Genomic DNA, 11,769 nt, shown 5'->3' on the forward strand with positions numbered 1-11,769 from the left:
ATGGTTTCTTTGAAGCCTCCAGGGGAGGACATCTGCTTTTCTCTTCCAGCTTCTGGTAGGACAGGTGTTCCTTGGTTTATAGCAACCTAACTACTATCTATGCCTCCATCTTCACATGGTTGTCTTTCTGTGTGTCTCTATGTCTTCTGCTTTATGTGTCTCTGTCTCTTCTTCTTGTAAAGACACCAGTTATAGTGGATTAAGGTCCCAGGCTACTCCTGTATGACCTCTTCTTAACTAATTACATCTGCAATAACACTAGTTCCAAATAAGGTTGCATTTGGAGGTATTGAGGATCAGGACTTCAACACATCTTTTTCTGAAACATAATTTAACCTACCAAGAGAGTATAGAGAAAAACAAAATTAGCGTAGTTAGTAATAGACACCTGAAGAATGTCAACACTTGAATTTCTTATGGTAAAGGCCCTAATGAAAGTTCCAAAGTGTTGGCTAGGAGAAATTCAGATGAGTATTTCTACCATGTTAAGTGAGAATTAAGAAGTGGTAAACAGTGTATAATTCTATTGTAAGGAGTGAGGTGATGGCAGAAAATAGACAGAGTCAACAACAAGCAATGGAGTTGCTAATGCTTTTTTTTTTTTCTTTCTGGGTACAGTGAACTTTATTGATGGTTCATGACAAGGTAGGGCTCCCTAAGCCCCTCCCCTCTTTAGGGGGTCTAGGATGGCAACTAGAGGTCAGGAGATTCTCAGTATGTTGGGAGATCAGTTTGGGGCAAGGATTCCCCAGCAGCTGAGGGCCTCTCTTCCTGTCGCTGGGGCTGGTCGTCCTGGGGGCTCTTACTCCTTGGTGGCCATGTGGACCATAAGGTCCACCACCCTGTTGCTGTAGCCAAATTCATTGTCATACCAGGAAATGAGCTTGACAAAGTGGTCATTGAGGGCAATGCCAGCCCCAGCATCAAAGGTGGAGGAGTGGGTGTCACTGTTAAAGTCGCAGGAGACAACCTGGTCCTCAGTATAGCTCAGGATACCCTTGAGGGGGCCCTCTGATGCCTGCTTCACTACCTTCTTGATGTCATCGTATTTGGCAGCTTTCTCCAGGCGACAGGTCAGATCCACAACCGACACATTGGGGGTGGGGACATGGAAAGCCATACCAGTGAGCTTCCCATTCAGCTCAGGGATGACCTTGCCCACAGCCTTGGCAGTGCCAGTAGAAGCAGGGATGATGTTCTGGGCAGCCCCTCGGCCATCACGCCACAGCTTCCCAGAGGGGCCATCCACGGTCTTCTGGGTGGCAGTGATGGCATGGACTGTGGTCATGAGCCCCTCCACGATACCAAAGTTGTCATGGATGACCTTGGCCAGGGGGGCCAAGCAGTTGGTGGTGCAGGAGGCATTGCTGACAATCTTCATGGAGTTGTCATACTTGTCTTGGTTCACACCCATCACAAACATGGGGGCATCAGCAGAAGAGGCAGAGATGATGACCCTCTTGGCTCCACCCTTCAAGTGAGCCCCAGCCTTCTCCATGGTAGTGAAGACCCTAGTGGACTCCACAACATATTCAGCACCAGCATCACCCCATTTGATGTTGGTGGGATCTCGCTCCTGGAAGATGGTGATGGACTTTCCATTGACAACAAGCTTTCCGTTCTCAGCCTTGACTGTGCCTTTGAACTTGCCATGAGTAGAATCATACTGGAACATGTAGACCATGTAGTTGAGGTCAATGAAGGGATCATTGATGGCGACAATATCCACTTTGCCAGAGTAAAAAGCAGCCCTGGTGACCAGGCGCCCAATACGGCCAAATCCGTTCACTCCGACCTTCACCATCGTGTCTCAGGGTTCAGGCTGGCACTGCACGGGAAAACGCAGCAGTCCGTTGAACTGGAGGAGCAGAGAACCGCTAATGCTTATTATGATGATTCTGTTCATCAATAAAATATTATATTATGCCAAATCAACATTATTAACAAAGCAAGAAAATGTAAAGTGATTTTTAAAGGGACTTACATAGAAGCACTTATTACTAATATTATTATGTAATTTAGGTTTCTCTGGAAACTCAATGATGAATAACAGCTAATTTCCAAGATTAAAAGGATTCTCTATGGCTAATTAGCCTGTTTTCTATGTATATGATGAAATACAAGAGCACTTTTCCTTTTAGCTCATTATGGAAAGAAATGCATTTAGACTGTGAATTAACAGAACCAAAAGAAATGTATTCCTAAAAAGAGGCACAAATGTACAGATAAAACAAAAACTTGAAAAGATAATTTATATTAAAATATATAAATGACACAAATTGTGTATTTTAAAGATACTGGAAAGCTAAAAGTTATAGAAGAAAATATAGAAATATATGATTATGTAAAAATATATAAAACAAAAATTTCATAAGCCATAAGAGATAAAAATAATTGACATATTATTTCTAATACTAAAATTTGTAATATATGAGTGTCTTGTTTGATAAACACCAAAAATAAAAGTTGTATAGAGGAGTGAGATAGGACTAAGAAAAAAAATTAAAAGAAATGTTCATATAATAATTCTATGCTATCTTATTTAAGTAAAATAATATGCATATGTATATATTTATAGAATATATATCTGCATGAGAAGATGCATGTAATTAGTCTCTGAATAGAATTTAAGAAAATTAGAATTTTTACTTTATTTTCTTATACTAATATTTGTGTATTTAAGATAATGCTGAGAAAAGCAACAGATATCTTCTCATTGTGAATAAATGAGCTGAATTAGCTTTCCTAGATATGTTTTGGTGTGCAAAATTAATCTATATTGCACATTTTTAAAACCTATTTGACAGACGTTTATGATTGGTTTTTACTGAGTAAGGAATTAGGAACAAAAATCTCGACTGGTGTTCAAATGTATAAAATATATCTGAAAACAAATTCATTTATTTTTACTTTTTAACCTTTTATTCTATAAACATCATAACATGAATGAAAAGTTTTATATGTAAAGATTTATTTTATACAACTCTCTTCTTCCTTTTAATATTCCAAAATACCTGAGCCCTTAGATAATTTTTATTCTAGACTTCTTATAATAACTTGTCTTAAAGAAAAGGGGCAATACACAGATGTGTAAAGGTTGGTTAAGTATACCAAATTAGTAGTAAAAATTAACTTTCATGATGATATGACTAAAAAATGGAAATCACGAGAATATATATACTTTAATTAACACGTGGATTTTTATCATATTAAAAATTATCTTTGTGTTTCTCATAATAATGTATAACGGTAACTTAATTCAGTAATGGTGTGATATAATTCATTATGAGGCAGGTTAATGTAATTTTCTGTTGAGCATATTAATTTATGTGCCATTGTTTAGAAAAAGCAAAGGTTAAATTAGCCCCATAAGCAAACTGGGTAATTTCCCTAGACTTTTAAAACTATCAAGTGAAAGAACAACATCTTGTATACTGTTTTCTCTGTAGTATATGCAATAAAATAAGCAGAGAAGTAATGAAAACCCAGGGAAATATGGGTTCACATTTATCCAGTATAGTTTGGAAACACTCCACAAGAAAATCTCTGGAACCAAGGAGGCAGATAATACTCTCCCATCATATTCTTGTACTTTGCACATAAAGCTGGTTTGAAGGAGGAATTACTCAGTTAATAGGTTCCACGGAAGCTGTTTAACCAGTTTCCTACGGAGCATAGTTGCTTAGGAAACTCAAATACATTAGAGCACGGAGCCTGCGACTAGACTCCTGCTGGTGCAGAGTTTCACGCTGCCATTTTTACCAACTTCTCCTCTCTGTACTGGCTGTGCTATTACCTGGCAAAAGTATGGAGTTGGAAACCCAGTGTGGTCCTTGGCACAAGGAGATTATATAATTGCTTGTGGAATAACCATAAAGACCATCTTTGCTACATAAGTTGTATTTGAGGGCAGATTGGGTGACATTTTCCTACTCGGTAAACAGCTTTCATTAGCCAATGGAATAATCTCTATGGATTTACTAAACTCATGTTCTCTGGAAACCCTGTCATATTAAGAAATGGTCATTGAATTTCATGAGAACCGTTTTCTAAAAATCTGCAAAATTACAAGATACATTCTAAACCTTAAGCTGGTTCCTGAAATAGCAATGCTGTTTTCCTTTTGATTAAATGACATATAAAAATAGAGTGCATATTATTAAACCACTTTGGGATTTTTGAAACAATGAATAATTCTGGTGTTATTTTCTTTTTATATAAAATAAAGGCTGTATGAACATTAAATTGTATGCATATCTATCTATTTACCTATCTACCTATTTATCTAAATGGGTTTGTAATACTTTTAATGGCTGACCACACTTTTTTAGTTGATATCCATTAAAAATGAGAAATGATGGTGGCACTGTGGGAACACGTGCTGCAAATGTGACTCATGGTCTCAGTACACCAGGCTGCCCTGTTTCGCAGCTGTTCAGTAGACAGGTGGAACTAAGCAACGGAGTCCATACCAGTGAACTGGGAACCCCCTAGATGACACAGCATTCTAAAAAGAGAAAAAAATAAATTTTGCAATAAAACAATGGCAATCCTTGAGGTTTGAAGATCAGCATTACCCCTACCTTTTCTGCATTCTGTCTATAAAGCTTTTGAACATCCACACTCATGACTTAATTGCAAAACAGTAACAGTAAAGTTAATCTTGTTTTAGTAGTCAGCAATCACAGATATTCAGAGGAAGAGAAAATAGTTGCCTAAAATCTAATTCATGTTACCCTAGAGTTAAAGTCAACTTTAAAGTGTATTATAAAATATTTAATCTTATAATTAACTTTGTGTGCTTTGATAGTTAATAGAGCCCCGAGACTGTATTGTTCAGCTACTATCTGCTTAGGACCTCAATCACACTTCTACTTTTCGTCTTCACTTTGTGTCAACGTTTCCCTGGGCATAAAAGAGATAAATGCTAAGTGTTTTTGTCCTTGAATAACAATCAATGGCATCATTGGCATGATCTTTTCAAAAAGTCCTTCAGTTGGGCATTGCTCCATGACCACTGGCTTTTCAAACTGGAAAGAATTCTCAGTTTCACTATGAGCTTATGCTTCATCTTGGGACTTCTAGGAGCATATGCCTTTCAACTGCTGTGATCATCTTTATGGAGCAAAGATAAATGGCACAATGTATGGTCTCTTCCCAATAAAACAGCAGCTCAAGCAAAGATCCTGCTAGTCCTCCTTTTCTTAGTTGCATTTCAATATTTATTAGACAGTCCCTTTGTGGGAAAGACTCTGGGTCCCTCGAGTGGATGAAGAAACTACTCAGACACTCTCCATCTGAGGAAAGAAGGGAGAGGGTTTTCTCTAGTGGAAAATCGCCTCCGTTTCTTTATTAGCCAAGGTTTTTATCCACTTTCCACATATGGAAGTACTTACGGAAAATATGCAGCACTTCCCCAAATGGTAGGGAGTGAAAAGGAGATGCAGATCAATACAGGGTTGGAACATCCAGGTATTTTACACAAAGTCAAAAGCATTTCATCTTACTTAATCGTTCTGTTTTTCACATTTTACTGACAAGGATTTGAGGCTTTACAGAGAAAAACAGAGCAGGTTCCCTTTTTCTTAAAAGCCACTTTGTATTTCTATTCTATCTTCAAAATCCCCTGGAGGGTGGGATTCAGAGCAGGCCTTGGAGACAACCTGCTGGCTAAGGGACCAGCTGGGGGTGGCTCCGCACAGTGGTCACAGTCTTTTAAACCAAGCCTGTCTGCTTCCCACATCTCCCCATGCCTGTCTGTCCCCTACATCTTTGTGCTTAATTGTCCTAGATACTATGTAAACACAGACAACAAAATTAAACAGCGTCTTTGTGGAACTTACATTCCATCTCACAATATGCCTTTGCTAATTTCAGGACCACACCCTCTGGTAGGACATTGGTTACCTCCAGGACAGTCTGTTTATTCTGAGCTTATTTTGCACCTTGGACTTTCCTGGTTTCTATGGCTGTTTGATAATATTGTTGGGCCTCTCTTTAAGTCAAAGCAAATAGCATCTTTGTGGCAGGTCTTTGTTCCTTTTAATTCTCTTGGTGTTTTTCTATTAAATGATAAGAAGATCATTGTGAAGGGTTAATGTGGATGTGGAGAAAGAGCAACAGAAAGAAATGTCCCAAAGTATATTAAATCATTTTATATATATTAAATATTTAAAAATGACTCCAGGTCTATGAAAATATATACTAAATATTTTAAAATGACTGTAGGTCTATAAACATTTCAAACAAGATAATATAATCTTTTAAAATTTATCTTCAAGTTTCCCTTTTACTTTGGAAGACTTCAGATTTTCTTTTAAAGTACAACTTTACTCTCTTTAGTAAAATATATTTTTCATAGAACAGCCAAAGGGGACCATTTAAAATTGTTGTAATCACACAAAAAAATAACTAACATTCAGACCATCTTTAACTTAAACACTGAAAGAGAGCCCACATTACCACCAAAATAGTTACAACAATCATGTAAACTGGTTGGGTTATAAACTCAGGTATTAATAGAAATCAGAATTTTAATCAAAAACAGAATATGTTTTTTTCAGTTTATCTTTTACTCACTTCCCTTTAATGACCCACATGTCATTTTTTATATGAAAAATTGTGAAAATAACTAAAGCATGTTAGTCTATTTGTCTATTATTTATATTGTGAGACACTCTGATTTTATTGTTAATTGCATTTTAAAACTAGGTGTTATAAATAAACACATCTTTGCTGTAATTAGTTAAACAATAACAAGATGGAGGGAAAACATAGTCTTCTGTGTTAGCTTGGCTGCTCTCAAAAAGTACAATTGAGACAATGACTTGTATTGTTACAGAACCCCTGGGCTGCTCCAATTGAAACAGAACCCACGGGCTCTTTAGTTAGGGGCCCGATTGCCCGCCGCCAAAATTATAACTCTCAATACCAGAGTTTAGTGAAAAGAAAAAGAATTGTTTATTTAACAGTTATATAGATTTAGATTATTTGCGGATTTCTGCTGTTAAGTCTTATTTATATTCTTTAAAACACCCATAAACACATATCCTTGCCTCCCCCTTACCAAACCTGGCCAGTTTTAGGAAGGTCAGAAACACCATTTCCCTACTTTCCAAACACAGTTCAGCTTTACCAGCAGCTGCCAATCACTCTTCTGATTGGGGAGGTCCTTTCTGTGCTGTGGTGCCCTCCAGCTCTCAATGCAGTACCTCCTGGATTCTGGGCCTCCTTGTAAACTGCCTTCTTCCTGCAAACTGCATGTATCTCCTCTCTTTCTCAAAACCACATGGCAAGAGCCTCTTCTTAAAGCAGCCTGGAGGCCCCTTCTCCAAGCCCCATGGAGGGAGCACACGAGAGCGAGAGAGAGAGAGAGCTAAAATGTCCGCAGCTGCTTATATATCCCTGACTGCGTCCTTTGATGCAACTGGTGATGCAAACAGTTCTGACCATTCACAGAACCTTATGTAGGCTCTGTGTGCTTTTTCCATACCATCCCCTGGTTCAAGACCCCTCCCATCTACCTGAGGCTTTGGATTCATTAAAGCCATTTTGCATAAGAAAGACACTAGCCACCAGCCTCAGGCATGTGGAGGCATTCTAAAAGCTGCTTCCTTCTCCCCATCCCCAAGCCACAAACTCTGGGGATTTTTGGACTCCCCTGTTTCTGTAACAGTATGAAGATAGTTTGAGAAGTGATACCAGAGGGTGAGTAGGAAAAAAAATCAGAGTGAGATAGAGAGGGAGGAAAAAACACTATATAAGTGCAATTATTGATTTTATTGTTATAGGCAAATGATGCTTCTAGGAAGCATCCTTAATGCCTCCCATGGCTGTCTAATCAAAGCATTTCTTTATAAATCCTCATGCTAAATAATAAAAATTTGTTGATTCAGAGTGTTTATGTTATACTTCTGAGCTTTAATTTATCTTTATCCTAAAGGTGCATTATATATATTACTCATTTTAATGATAATTATAAATGTTTCAAGGTAATATAATTATGCTTTATTTTATGTAAATTTCTGATTCTTAGTGCTTGAGATATAACTCATTCATGTGCAAGAGCCCCATTAGAATTTTTATAATGCTTTACTTAGTATATTCCAAGGCAATTGCTGAAACCACATGTTCACACGCACATGTGTACATCACTATAATATTCTACTAGGTAAACATTAAAGTTCTGAAATCATAGGCTGTAAAGGGAGTCTTAGGGAATTTTCTCTCTTACCAGAAGTAGTGGAGCCAGTTGGTGATGTGCTAATGGGGAGGGATGTGAAAGATAGAACCCTCATGTGGTTTCCAAACCCACACCCTTCCAACCTCAGCACACTGCATTTCATTCTTTCTAGGAAATTAAATATAAGATGCCCTCTTCTGTACTAGGCTGCTAAGATAAAAAAAGTATGCACCTAAACTGAAGGACTTTAAAATCTAGTGGGTAAAACAGATATGATTACACAATATCTCCTAAGGTCTAAAAGAAACATTTGCACATTGAAGTTTTTACGTATTTATTTATCTATTTATGTATGTATGTATGTATGTATTTATTTATTTAGAAAACAGAAAAGCAATGGCAACTGAACTAAGTCTTAATATTCTAAATACTTTTTCTGGTAGAAAATTGGAAAAACAAACATTTGGGGTGAAGAAATAAATTGCTGCATTTGAAATTGTAATTGTACAGATCATGTTTGCAGAATGTGAGTAGCCAGGAGGACAGGGGACTCAAAGATATAACTGAGTTTCATATTATAACTATATGCTTTTCACATTGTTTTTAGGTTTTCTCCTGTTCTACCCATTTCTTCCAATCTGCACACTTCCTAATCTAAATGTTTTTTGCATAATAAACTAGAAACTTGGGGATCATGGTATGAGCACCACATTTTGGAAAATGCTTCAGCCAAAATATCATTTTAAGATCAGGTTACATACACACACACACACTTTTAGTTTATTGTCAGATTCTTTGTTGATGACAAAATTATAGATACTAAGAAATAAGCCAGTTTGGCAAGAATACTGATATTTTAGTGTGTGGGATAATAGTGGTTGGGGGAAAAGCTGTGGAAAAATGTAACAAAGCAAAATAAAGATGAGTTATTGAATAGTAAATCTTAGAGAATATAATGATATTCTAGAAAGTAACTGAGTCTGACAATACACTTTAAGTGAGTATGAGTTAGAACTGGTGGTAAGAGAGAGGGTTTCTAAAGAGTTAAGTTCTGAGCATGTATATTATAAATTCTCTGATCCTTCAAATATATAGTCTAGAATAAGCTGTTTCTGGCTATGAAACCTTTTGTTTACTTAAGTATACATACATTGGAAGGAAACTATTGTATAATCACTTCACTCTGTAAAAGGAAAATATACATATCTCATACTAAAAAAATAAATTACTGTAGAAGTCCATATTAATTTATTGTAAAAAGAAAAACTGTCTAAAAAAACTATGTGCTCATAGGTAATTTTAATAGTCAAAACAAATATATTAAATTAATTTCCCTGATGTATTCATATTATCAATAACAAATAAACTTAATGAACTGAACTAAACTGAAAGACACCAAATTTTCCAAAATTACCATTCAGGGACTTTTATATTTCAGACATTTTAAGTTAAGGTGGTTTCAGTTTTGCATATAATTTAATTTTACAATCAGTCGTAAATTATATATATACTTTAATCATTAGGGGGAGAAACAGTAAAAAACCCCTCACAAAACAGTTAATCACTTCACTTGTGGGAAAAAGAGTAATACCCATCTTGTAGTGCTGAGAATACAGTATAGGCTATTTTTGTGCTCACTGGAGAAATATAAGTCTTTTGAAATTTTTCAACTTATCATTTCTTATATTCTATTTGGTATATTAAATTCATATATAATAAACTTGAAAACCAGTCATTTTACATGAAGCTAATTAAGTTCAGTGGAGACCCTAAGGACAGATTTGCCATGACAGAGTACTGTACTGCTAACACCATTTACATGTAGCTGCTATAAACAGTACAGCGCCTCAGTTGAAATTACATGTATGACAAGTGACTTACACTTTCTAACTCAATAGCAGGATTTTTTATGTTCTTGTTGTTTATTTAATTCTTTTCGAAGGACTTATAAAAAATGCTCCCCAGATTTGTGTCGGTTAAAGTAAGCATTGATTTAGAAATGATCATTTCTGTACACACAGAATGATAACTGACTTCACAGTTCATTAATTCAATTGATGAACAATAGTAAAAGAGAACTTCAAAATATAACCATGTGATGAGGTAAAATAAGAAGTGTATAATTTCATTCACTATTCAAAAGAAATAAGTAATCAAATGTACTTTATGTAAAATTGTGACTGCACTATAGAAAATGATGAAGATACCATTTTTAGAACTGCACTTCTAGTATAATATCGAAAAGAAAAATTTTTTGAAAGATGTAATTCTAATACAATTTAAAAATATTTAGATTTTTGCTGTTAAGAAATAGAGTCTACTATTTACAATAATTACATAAAATGCATAGTTTTCCTTCTGTGTTAATTGCAATTTGATAACTGCAGAAAAAATATTGTAAACAATATATGTGTTATTTCAGTCACAGTAGGACTATATTTTTAATGCTAAATGTTTCTTTCTCTATTTTTCCCCTCAATTAAATAGGCATTTTTTTTCCAACCTTCATCATACTAGTAAGAAAATAAGGCATAGTTTTGAAAAACTATGTTTTACAAATGAAAATAAATTTTATAATATATAAACTTTCATGCTTTTCAATAAAAATATATATAGTGAAAAATTACATAAATGAGGTCTATCCAGAAAAAATGCAGCCATTGTTAATCTGATGAGAATGGTTTGTGTGACATTAATGTAACCTGGCAGCCAAGGAGAGTGGACTGGAGTGCACATGTGTGAACAATGAGGACTTCACTGTAGTAGTCAGTGGGGGCGGTAGATGTCATTGAGTGAGCATGAGTACTGTGTAGTTATTACATTCAAAATAACTGTGTAGACCAACAAATCTGCTTCAAATTTTGTTAAGCTTGAACATTCTTCACAGATACTATTCAGATGATTTAGAAGGATTTTGGGGATGATGCAATGAGTGCGGCTCAAATAAAAGTGTGGCACAAATGCTTCAAAGATGATTGAGAATCTGTTGGAAGTAATTCATATTCTGGAAGGCATGAAACAAGCAAAACACCTGAGAATGTTGAATGTATATAGACTGCAATCAACAAAGCTCAGCAACTAACACTGCAAGAACTAGAAGCTGATCTGGGGATTCAAAAAACGGTGTCCAAGATTTTGATGCAGGATCTTATCATGAAATGTGTCATGGCAAAATTAATTCTATGGTTTCTGCTACCAGAGCAGAAGGAACATCATGCCACAGTTGCTAATGACTTGATTCAAACCACTACCAATGAACCAGATATGGTGCCCTGTGACTTCTGGTTTTTCCCAAAACTAAAATCACCTTTGAAATGTAAGAGATTTCAGATTGTTGATGAGATGCAGGAAAATATGATGGGGCAACTGATGATGATTCCAACAAAGAATTTTGCAGAGTGTCTTGAACAGTGGAAGAGGCACTGGGAGAACTGTGTGAGGTCCCAAAGTGACTACATTAAAGGGGACTGAGATGTCATGGTCCTATGTACAGTGTTTCTTGTAACTTATGTCTTCTCCAATAGGGGGGGTCTGCTGCATGGGCAACAGCAGACCCTCCGTATTACCCTGCCCAGGCTCTGTAGCTT

The 11,769-nt window shown here is 36.0% G+C and overlaps 1 pseudogene; it reads right to left on the bottom strand.

Annotated features, from left to right (window-relative positions):
* Positions 1-749: 749 nt before the first annotated feature.
* LOC149995986 (glyceraldehyde-3-phosphate dehydrogenase pseudogene) lies at positions 750-1,851 on the bottom strand (annotated as a pseudogene).
* Between the last annotated feature and the right edge of the window lie 9,918 nt (positions 1,852-11,769).

Source organism: Furipterus horrens, unplaced genomic scaffold (genome assembly GCF_987537825.1).
Source record: "Furipterus horrens unplaced genomic scaffold, mFurHor1.1.pri manual_scaffold_12, whole genome shotgun sequence".
NCBI lineage: Eukaryota > Metazoa > Chordata > Mammalia > Chiroptera > Furipteridae > Furipterus > Furipterus horrens.